The 11,034-nt window shown below is 50.3% G+C and overlaps 1 protein-coding gene across 2 annotated transcripts in view; it reads right to left on the bottom strand.

Annotated features, from left to right (window-relative positions):
• AKAP14 (A-kinase anchoring protein 14) overlaps positions 1-937 on the bottom strand; it is a 24,589-nt gene extending 23,652 nt beyond the window's left edge. For both annotated transcript variants that reach the window (XM_032757530.2, XM_032757531.2), the window contains exons 1-2: positions 803-937; positions 523-635 (exon numbers count right to left, since the gene is read on the bottom strand). The gene's annotated coding sequence lies outside the window, so the exon portion shown is untranslated. The remainder of the gene's footprint in view (positions 1-522; positions 636-802) is intronic.
• Positions 938-11,034: the final 10,097 nt, after the last annotated feature.

Here is an 11,034-nt window from a genome sequence, read left to right as displayed (position 1 = left end):
AAAAAAAAAAAAAAGAAAAGAAAAGAAAGTTGCCCATTTGGTAACTTGGACATTCAGTAACTTTGCTTTCAGCAAATTTCCTATTGATAAATTGATGAGAAGTCAAATCTGTGACCTCCAACACGAAGCACATGGGGTGTGTGCTTTATGCATGGAAGGACCTCCTTAAGACTTTCCCTGGGGAGCCCGTGCTCCAACAGGAGAGGGAAGATGGGGAGCAGTGCCCAGGAAGAAGCTCAGTTTTTACCCTCACACGTCTGTGGGCACACACCATTCTTAAGCCTCCCTCCCACTGGCATCTCCTAGTTATTTTTCTTCCCTTCCCTCCCCTCCTCTCCCGTCCCCTCCGCTCCCCTCCCCTCCCTCTCCCTCTCCCTTCTCCTCCCCTTCTCAGAGTCCAGATAAGCAGGGTGGGTGGGAAGAGATGGGGGGAGTGGTAACGTTTGGGGTCTGGGTGATGAATAGGGAGAACCACTGCAAGTCCTTTCTGTGGACTCCCCCACCCCAGAGAATCCCCAGTACCGGAGTGAGCAGATCCTCTTTGCCTGGAACGGGAGCAGTGGTAGGTGGCTGGGGATGTCTCAGGATTCTCTCAGTAGCTTCTCTCAGATTGCCAGATGGAATGTTTGCGAGTGCTGCCAAGGAAACAACAATTTCAACCAATGGGAAGCATAGCCTACATGTTTCTGACTGCTTATGTTAATAACAGAGGGTAAGATGGGAGGGGGTGAGGGAAGGAGGGGAGAGCCAATCACAGCAACTGTCTGACCGCAATAATAGGACCAAACTGTAGTAGCTATACCTAGCTTCTCTTCAGCCGAAGATGAGCTTACAGGGCCATGCCAGGAAGAACAGTGGTGATAAGCTTCACAGCTAGTATGTATTGGGCATCCCTATGATATGCCAGTCACTGTGTTAAGCCTTCAGTGTCTGAAGTCATTTACTCCTCACAATAGCATTATGAGGTAAGTATTAGTATTTGCATATTACAGTTGAACAGACTGAGGCACAGCAAGTACTGTCCCAAACTCAAACCCAAAGCTGTCTGACTTCTTTGGCTGAGCTTTTACTTTTTCATTTCCAAATTCTGAGGTTAGGACTTCCCATGTGTACTTCATTGCTTTGCAAACCAAAAAGTATCTGAAACAGGTCTCAATTTACCAGTTTATTTTGCCAAGGTTAAGGATGTGTCTGGGAGACAGGTCTGTGCCTTTTTTCAAAGATGACTTTGAGGGCTTCAGTATTTATTTATTTATTTATTTATTTAAAGACAGGGTCTCACTGTCACCCAGGCTGAAATGCAGTGGCACAGTCATGGCTCACCCCAGCCTCGACTGCCTGGGCTCAAGTGATTCTCCCACCTCAGCCTCCCAGGTAGCTGGGACTATAGGTGTGCCACCACCACACCTGGCCAATTTTTTTTTTTTTGTATTTTTTTCTTTTTTTTATTAATTTTTTTTCTTTTTTTGCACACAAAACAATAAACGTTTTCTACAAATAAATACAAACAAAAAGATGCATATCAAACATATTAGGAAGGTTGCACATGGGAAGACCGGGAATAGAAATGGGGGGTGGGAATGAAAGAAAATAAATGAGAGAGGGACTTTGTATGGATCAATGATAATAACTCAATCCTCTATGTCTTTGACAAAGAAGAAGGAGAAGGAAGAGGAAGAAAAAGAAAGTCGGATAAAGGATCAGAAAGGGAGGAAAATAGAAAAAATTAGAGTATGACTCCAGGGTAGACCTGTTTTGTTGTTGCTGGGTTGGTTGGTTGGTTAGTTTGTTGTATTTTTCATATGTTTTGCCATGTTGGCCAAGCTGGTCTCGAACCCCTAGCCTCAAGTGATCACTCCGCCTCGGCCTCCCAGAGTGCTGGGACTACAGGCGTGAGCCACCACGTCCAGCCCCCACACTGCGTCTGGCCTCCGTGGTAGACCTCCCAGACGGGGCGACCGGGCAGAGGCGCTCCCCACTTCCCAGACGGGGCGGCCAGGCAGAGGCGCTCCCCACCTCCCAGACGGGGCGGCCGGGCAGAGGCGCTCCTCACTTCCCAGATGGGGCGGCCGGGCAGAAGCGCTCCTCACCTCCCAGACGGGGCGGCCGGGCAGAGGCGCTCCTCACATCCCAGACCATGGGCAGCCAGGCAGAGACGCTCCCCACCTCCCAGATGGGGCGGCGGCCGGGCAGAGGCTGCAATCCTAGCACCCTGGGAGGCCAAGGCAGGCGGCTAGGAGGCGGAGGCTGCAGCGAGCCCAGACCATGCCACTGCACTCCAGCCGGGGCAACACCGAGCACCGAGTGAGCAAGACTCCGTCTGCAGTCCCAGCACCTCGGGAGGCCGAGGCGGGTAGACCACTCGAGGCCAAGAGTTGGAGGCCAGGAGTTGGAGACCAGCCTGGCCAACATGGCGAAACCCTGCCTCCACCAAAAATACCAAAAACCAGCCAGGCGTGGTGGCGCGCGCCCGCAATCCCAGCCACCCGGCAGGCCGAGGGAGGAGAATCACGGGAGCCCAAGGCAGGGAGTCTACAGCGAGCCGAGACCATGCTGTTTCACTCCAGCCTGGGCAACAGAGGGAGCCAATTTTTAAATTATTTGTAGAGACAAGGTCTCGCTCTGTTGCCCAGGCTGGTCTCGAACTGCTGGGCTCAAGCTATCCTGCCCCAGCCTCCCAAAGTGCTGGAATTACAGCCATGAGCCACCCCACCCGGCCAGGCTTCAGGTTTTTGTTTGTTTGAGATGGAGTTTCACTCTTGTTGCCCAGGCTGTAGTGCAATGGCACGATCTTGGCTCCACCAAGAGCCTCCTCTGCCTCCCGAGTTCAAGCGATTCTGCTGCCTCAGCCTCCCAAGTAGCTGGGATTACAGGCTCCTGCACACCCAGCTAGTGTTTGTATTTTTAATAGAGACGGGGTTTCGCCATGTTGGTCAGGCTGGTCTCGAACTCCTGACCTTAGGCGATCCATGCGCCTCGGCCTCCCATGGTGCTGGGATTACAGGCCTGAGCCATCACGCCCAGCCTAGGCTTCAGTATTTAAAGGAGAAATACAAGGGCAAGTGCAGTGGCGCACGCTTGTAATCCCAGCACTTTAGGAGACCAAGGCAGGCAGATCACCTGAGATCAGGAGTTGGAGACCAGCCCGGCCAATGTGGTGAAACCCTGTCTCTACCAAAAATACAAAAATTAATTGAGCATGGTGGTGAGCACCTGTAATCCCAGCTACTTGGGAGGCTGAGGCAGGAGAATCGCTTGAACCCGGGAAGTAGAGGTTGCAGTGAGCCAAGATCGCACCACTGCACTCCAACCTGGGCAACAAGAGCCAGACTCCGTCTCTAATAATAATAATAATAATAATAATAATAATGGGGAAATGCGAGCTTGAGGGAAGAGAGGGAAGGTATGGTCACATTATTGAATCCACATGTTATAAGAGAAAAAGAGCAGGTAGAGGAATAATCAATTATGTATCCGTCTCCTGCTCAGTAAATCAGCACTTTACATAAGATAAGGTAAACATAGAGTAACTACAGGTGGAGATATTTAACCTGTTATTTGTAGCTGTCTGCTTAGGAACAAAAGGAAAGGCAGCTTCTTGCATGACTCAGCTTTCAGTTTAATTTTTTTTCCTTTTGGCAGAGTGAATTCGGGTCCCAAGTTTTTATTTTCCTTTCACAGCTTTCAAAGATGTCTTTTATGAATCAAAGATGAAAGAGATATAGTGTTTATCAGCTTACACTCAGGAACAATTTAACATTTTTCTTTCTCAGTTCCCTTGTCTATAAAATGGGGTTAATAACAATGCCTACAGAATAGGGGTTTTATGGGGATCAAACTAGGCAATTCATGTGAAGACCAAGAACAATGCCTGGTACATCATAATCTCTCTCTATAATGATTAGATAGCCTTTCTTTTTTTCTCTCTCTCTTTTCTTTTTTTTTTTTTGAGACAGAGTTTTGCTCTTATTGCCCAGGCTGGAGTGCAGTGGCACTATCTCGGCTCACCACAACCTCCACCTCTCAGGTTCAAGCGATTCTCCTGCCTCAGCCTCCCGAGTAGCTGGGATTACAGGCACCCGCCACCACGCCCAGTTTGGTCTCAAACTCCTGACCTCAGGTGATCCGCCCACCTTGGCCTCCCAAAGTGCTGGGATTACAGGCATGAGCCACTGTGCCCAGGCTCTTTCTTTTTTCTTTCTCTTTTTTTTTTTTTTTTTTGAGACAGGATCTCAAAATGTTTCCCAGCCTGGAGTGCAATGGTGTGATCAAGGCTCACTGCAGCCTCAACCTCCCAGGCTCAAGCGATCCTCCCAACTCAACCTCCTGGGTAGCTGGTCCCACAGGCATGTGCCACTACACCCAGCTTTTTTTTTTTTTTTTTTTGTAGAGACAAGGTCTCTATTTGTTGCCTGGGCTGGTCTCAAACTCCTAGGTTCCACCTCCACCTCTCAAAGTGCTGGGATTACAGGCATGAGCCACCATGCCCAGCCTAGATATCATTTCTATTAATAGTATTATTATTTATAGTAGTGGTATTGGCCAGGCATGGTAGCTCACGCCTGTAATCCCAGCACTTTGGGAGACTGAGGTGGGCGGATCACCTGAGGTCAGGGGTTCAGGTTCAGCCTGGCCAACATAGTGAAACCCCGTCTCTACTAAAAAGTAGCTGGGCATGGTGGCAGGCGCCTGTAATCCCAGCTACTTGGGAGGCAGAGGCAGGAGAATCACCTGAACTGGGGATGTGGAGGTTACAGTGAACCGAGATCTCGCCACTGCACTCCAGCCTGGGCAAAAAGAGCGAAACTCCAGCTCAAAGAAAAAAAAAAAGACAGTGGATCTCAAACCCAACAAAGGAAGAAAACTGCAATGTTAAGTGTCTTTATCCAGGAAGAAATGCTGAGCTCACTGCCTGGAAGACATCACATATTTTGAGGTCCCACACCCAGAGATCATGCTGTGGAGGTGGAGTGGTGAGGCAGGGGAATGGAGGGTGGGAAGGGAGGAGTTTGGGAGACAGTATGGTTTAGTAGAAGAAACACAGACTCTGGGCCGGGCACAGTGGCTCACGCCTGTAATCCCAGCACTTTGGGAGGCTGAGGCGGGTGGATCACCTGAGGTCAAGAGTTTGAGGCCAACCTGGCCGACATGGTGAAAACCCATTTCTTCTAAAAACACAAAAATTAGCTGGGTGTGGTGGTGCTCACCTGTAATCCCAGCTACTTGGGAGGCTGAGGCGGGAGAATCGTTTGAACTTGGGAAGCAGAGGTTGCAGTGAGCCAAGATTGTGCCATTGTACTCCAGCCCAGGCGACAAGAGCAAAACTCTGTCACAAAGAAAAAAAAGAGCACAGACTCTGAATGCAGATACAGTACAGGGTTTCAAATCCCAGCTCTGCCACATACTGGCGTTGTAACTGTGACTTCAGGCAGGTTGTTTTGTAGCAGGATGAGTCGCAGACCAAACTCCTCAGACACCGGATTAAAGAAGGAAGAGGTTTTTATTCGGCTGGGAGCGTCGGCAGACTCGCGTCTTAAGAGCCGAGCTCCCTGGAAAAAGAAATTCCTAGCCCTTTTAAGGGCTTAAAACTCTAAGGGGTCCACGTGAAAGGGTCATAATAGATCAAGTAAGCGTGAGGAACGTGACTGGGGGCTACACACATCAGCTAACAGAACAAAAAGTTTCACAGTGCTTTCTCATACAATGTCTGGAATTTACAGATAACACCAGTAGTTTTGGTCAGGGGTTAATATTATTATTATTATTTTAACCACCAGGGCCAGGTGGTGGCACCAAGGTCGTCTAGCTATTTATCTTACTTCTGTTTCTTTCCAACTTTTTGCTTTCTCCATTTTCTCCTGTCTTATAAACTAGGGAAAAGGGGAGGTGGGGGAGAAGCTGGGAAGGACAACAGAAGAAGTGGTGGTCTCATTCCATAGTTTTACCTCTCTGAGCCTCATGTGCACAATGGGGATCTTAATAGTCTTTTTATAGGGTTGATAAAAAGATGAATTTAGGTGAGTCAGACAGAGCCCTCAAAACAAGGACAGGTACATTGTACGTGCTCAATAAACATTAGTTAACATATCATGATGATGGTAAGACTGACCAGCACAGACTCCAACAGCAGAGGAACCGGGAAGAGCCCACCACTCTGCTGAGCTGGGAGAATTAGCCCAGTACTCCAGGGACCGGTGTGTCCTGAGCTCTCATTTGGTAGGGTCAATGCCCAGAAGCCAAGCCTGAAAGAGGATTTGTATGGGCCATGCATGGTCGCTCATGCCTCTAATCCCAGCACTTTGGGAGGCCGAGGCGGGCGGATTACCTGAGGTCAGGAGTTCGAGACCAGCCTGGCCAACATGGCGAAACCCCGTCTCTACTAAAAATACAAAAATTAGCCAGGCATGATGGCGGGCACCTGTAATCCCAGTTACTCAAGAGGCGGAGACAGGAGAATCGCTTTAACCCAGGAGGCAAAGGTTGCAGTGAGCCGGCTCGCGCCATTGCACTCTAGCCTGGGCGACAAGAGCAAAACTCCATCTCAATCAATCAATCAATCAATCAATCAATAAAAGGATTTGTGTGGATGTTGTTGTTGTTGAGCACATAAGCTCCGGAGCTCTGATCAATGATGGTGACTGCCCTCGGTTCTGCTCACCGATCTGACTCCCAGAAAGCCCATCACACCAACTGTCATTAACCCTGTGGTGCCACAACAGGCCAGGAACCACAGCCCTGCCCTCCTCCTGGGTTCAGGGTGGGCGAGTTGTGCTGCTTCTGGGATGGGGGTTAGAAACAGGCCCCACAGTAGCTGCATTGCGTAAAGCAGAGCTCCCGTTTCCTTCGTGTCGAGCTTAGGTGGGCAAGGACAGCAAGACCTCTCCTAGGCAGCCCAGAGGCCACTGGTGAGAGGAACATGGTGGGGAGGACCTGGTGTGGGAAGGGGAGTGGGGTTCTTTCTTTTTTCTTTTTTCTTTTTTTGTTTTGTTTTGTTTTGTTTTGTGATGGAGTTTCACTCTGTCACCCAGGCTGGAGTGCAGTGGCGCCATCTCGGCTCACTGCAACCTCCTCCTCCTGGGTTCAAGCAATTCTCCTGCCTCAGCCTCCGTAATAGCTGCGATCACAGGTACATGCCACCAAGCTCAGCTAATTTTTTGTATTTTTAGTAGAGACGGGGTTTCACCATGTTGGCCAGGCTGGTCTCGAACTCCTGACCTCAGGTGATCCTCCTGCCTCGGCCTTCCAACGTGCTGGGATTACAGGTGTGAGCCACCACGCCCGGCCTTATTTTAATTTTATTTTGAGATGGAATTTCAATCTTGTTGCCTCAGCCTCCTGAGTAGCTGGGATTATAGGCACCTGCTACCACGCCCAGCCAATTTTTGTATTTTTTTTGTGGGGACAGGTTTTTGCTATGTTTCCCAGGCTGGTCTTGAACTCCTGAGTTCAAGGGATCCGCCAGCCTCAGCCTTCCAAAGTGCCGGGATTACAGGTGCAAGCTACCACGCTGGGCCAGGATTTGTTTTTTTCCCCTTTGTTTTGTTTTCATTTTTCTTTTGGTGGGGGGAGGGGAGAGATAGGGTCTCACTCTGTCACCCAGGCTGGAGTGCAGTGGTGCGATTACGGCTCACTGCAGCCTCGACCTCCTGGACTCAAATGATCCTCACGCCTCAGTCTCCCAAGTAGCAGAGACCACAGGCACACACTACCAAGGTCAGATAATTTTTTGTAGAGACTAGGTCTCACTATGTTACCCAGGCTGGTCTCGAACTCCTGACCTCAAGCGATCCTCCTGCCTCAGCCTCCCAAAGTGCTAGGATTACAGGCGTAAGCCACCCCAACGGGCTGGGAGTAGGATTCCTTATTGCCCAGAGGAGACAAATGCAGGCAAAATGCTTTCGTGGAGGCAACCTGGAGAGATTTCCCAGCAGATTAGAAAGGCTCCTTCTTTGAAGCAGAAGCTTAAATTCTGTGGCCAGAACTTTACTTCTTACCCCCAGCCAAGCCCCTTAATGAAACGCACAAATTTTGGCTTCCAGGGCTCTCTAGGTTGAGAGGCCTTTTGAATCCTCATGCAGCGCCGAGGACAGGTTCTTCCAAACTACTCGCTGCTCGGATGCTAGTGCAGGTATGAGTGGAGAAAAATGGCTTGGAAGCAGAGACGGAGGGGAGAGCTGGGAGGAGCAGGTGGGGCAGAGCGGGAGGAGCTGGCTAGAGGCTTGCCAAGCTCAGACCCTCCCTCTTCGGGAAGAAAATAGACTTGGCTGCTTGGGAAGCCGTAACTCCCACCCGACTCCCCACCCCCCGCGCCACACCCCCACCATGGGCCTCTGGAAGCATCGGGACTGTGGGGGGCAGGGAAGCGGCGCCGGCTGCCCGCTGGCGCGTGGTCCAGCGATGCGCCCGCGTTCTTCTGAAAGAACGTGGAGACTGCACCAATACGCGCCGCCCCAATAACAAAAATTAGCCGGGCGTGGCGGCGCGCTCCTGTGGTCTCAGCTACTTGGGAGGCTGAGATGGAAGATCACTTGAGCCGGGGAGGCCGAGGCTGCAGTAGCCATGATCGTACCACTGCATTACAGCCCGGGCGACAGAGCCAGAGCCTGATGCAGGCCTGGCCAAGTGGAGTGCGTCCTGTCCGCTCCCCAGGAGCCGATGGGCGGGGTCGGTCGCAAATACACTGCCCTACTGTCCTGGGCTTTCCGAGGCTGCCGGGAGCTAGACAGACCGCCAGGGGGCGAGAGGGCCAGCGCCTCCCTTGTCCTGAATGTGGGGAGTGGAGGGGAGGGGGAAATTTGTATCAAGGATGTTGTGCTCACTAGAGAGAACTGCTTTGGAGAGTCTTGCAGATCCACACGCTTTTTTTTTTTTTTTTTAGTCGGAGTCTCACTGTGTCGCCCAGGCTGGAGTGCAGTGGCGCGATCTCGGCTCACTGCAACCTCTGCCTCCCGGGTTCAAGCGATTCTCTTGTCCCAGCCTCTCAAGTAGCTGGGATTACAGGTGTGTGCAACCGCACCCAGCTAATTTTTGTATTTTCAGTAGAGACGGGATTTCACCATGTTGGCCAGACTGGTCTCAAACTCCTGACCACAAGTGATCCGCCGGCCCCAGCCTCCCAAAGTGCTGGGATTACAGGCATGAGCCATCGCGCCCGGCCCACACTCTCTTAGCTGCTGCTGCTTTTTTTTTTTTTTTTTCTTTTGAGACAGAGTCTTGCTCTTGTCGCCTAGGCTGGAGTGCAATGGCACGATCCTGGCTCACTGCAACCTCTCCCTCCCGGATTCAAGCGATTCTCCTGCTTCAGCCTCCTGAGTAGCTGGGATTACAGGCATGCACCACCACACCCTGCTAATTTTTGTATTTTTAGTAGAGACGGGGTTTCGCCATGTTGGCCAGGTTGGTCTCGAACTCCTGTCCTCAAGTGTTCTGCCCACTTTAGCCTCCCAAAGTGCTGGGATTACAGGCGTGAGCCACTGCGCCTGGCCTAGCTTCTTCTTGAACTGAAGAAAATCCAGGGAGATGCCCTAGACAGGGGTAGTCTACATCACAGCACAAGGAAGAGAGGACAGAGCCCTCTCTTGGGACTCCACACCCTGGGCCTTGAATTATACTCTTTTCCACCTATGCCTCATTTTCATTCCTTCTCAGTTTCTTCCCTCTCCTCCCCTTATACTCTCATGCTCACCCCTTCACCCCTTCCCTTACTTTTTTCCCCTTCTTTCTCTTATCCTACCAATCCCTAGCAAGGCTGATGCCTCTTAGCCACAAGCCTAGGCTTAACGCTGACATTCTCTGCTTGTCGAATGAACCCAGTCGGCCAACACGTATGTTTTAAGTGACTGTAAAGTGCGCAGGTGGCAGGAATTGTGAGAAGTAAAACTGGCTTAAGACAAGGTTCCCACCCTCGATGCACTTACAATGTAGTTGGGAAGACAAAGTGTGTTCACATGAAAAAATAACTAGCAAGTAAGTCAAAGCAGGGGACAATGAAATGCTTTCTTACCCAAAACATAAGGCATGTTGGATTTGGGCAGGTTCTGTTACCAGTAGAGGGTCTTTACTGCAAGTTGTCCAGGTTCTTGGCATTTTGAACAAAGAATTGGACAAAACGCACAGCAAAGACAGGAAAGAAAGAAGCAAGGAAAGCAGAGATTTATTGAAAGTGAAAGTATACTCCACAGTGTGAGAACGGGCGGAGCAGTGGCTCAAGGGCCCTGATACACAATCTTCTGGGGTCCAAATACCCGCTAGAGGCTTACCATCACCCCGTGTTCATGAAGTTGCAGCCCACAATCAGAGGCTGAAATGAAGTTACAAAGGTCACACTCCTATGCCAACATCTTATTGGTTGTGGAAAGCAGCCAATCAGAGGCTAGAGTGAAGTTACAAAGTTGCCCTTCTATACAAACGAAGACTTGGCCTCCAATCTGTATGATTGGTTAGGATAGCAACCAGTCAGAGGTTGAAGTGAAGTTACAAAGTTACACTCCTATGCAAACGTCTGATTGGTTGCAAAAAGCAACCAATCAGAGGTACTTTCAATTTGCCATCTGCTTTTTTTCCAACCAATCAGAGGTACTTTCAATTTCCCATCTGCCACACAGAAAGGTGGGGGTTTGCAAGGGGGCAGCCTCTGGTTCTTTTGTTACATAAACGTGGAAAGTTAGGGCTTTCCTTTCAATTTAGTTCTAGGAAGTCAGCGTGAAATGGCCTTAGGTTCCCTGCTTCCAGACTGTATTCTCCTGCCTCAGTTCTTAGCAAGTGACTTTGCTTCACGTCTCAAAGGCCACCAGACTGCCCTAGGAAGAAAGAGGGAGGAGGTGGTAGGAACCCAGGGCCTTTCCCAAGCAGAGGCCCATCCTCTAACAGTAAGGCCACAGACCTGAGTACTGTGGTAGTCAGGCCCAGGTGGGTAGGTCCTTGAGAGTCATGATGTCACAAAAACCTCTCAGAATATCCCGGTCATCCTTGAGCATGAGTGCCTCACTGAATAGTGCCTTCCTCAGAACAAAGTACTATGGCAAAGCTGTTCCT

Source organism: Hylobates moloch, unplaced genomic scaffold, assembly GCF_009828535.3.
Source record: "Hylobates moloch isolate HMO894 unplaced genomic scaffold, HMol_V3 SCAFFOLD_7, whole genome shotgun sequence".
Taxonomy (NCBI): domain Eukaryota; kingdom Metazoa; phylum Chordata; class Mammalia; order Primates; family Hylobatidae; genus Hylobates; species Hylobates moloch.
The sequence above is the reverse complement of the archived record's forward strand: the minus strand, read 5'-3'. Positions and strand labels throughout refer to the sequence as shown.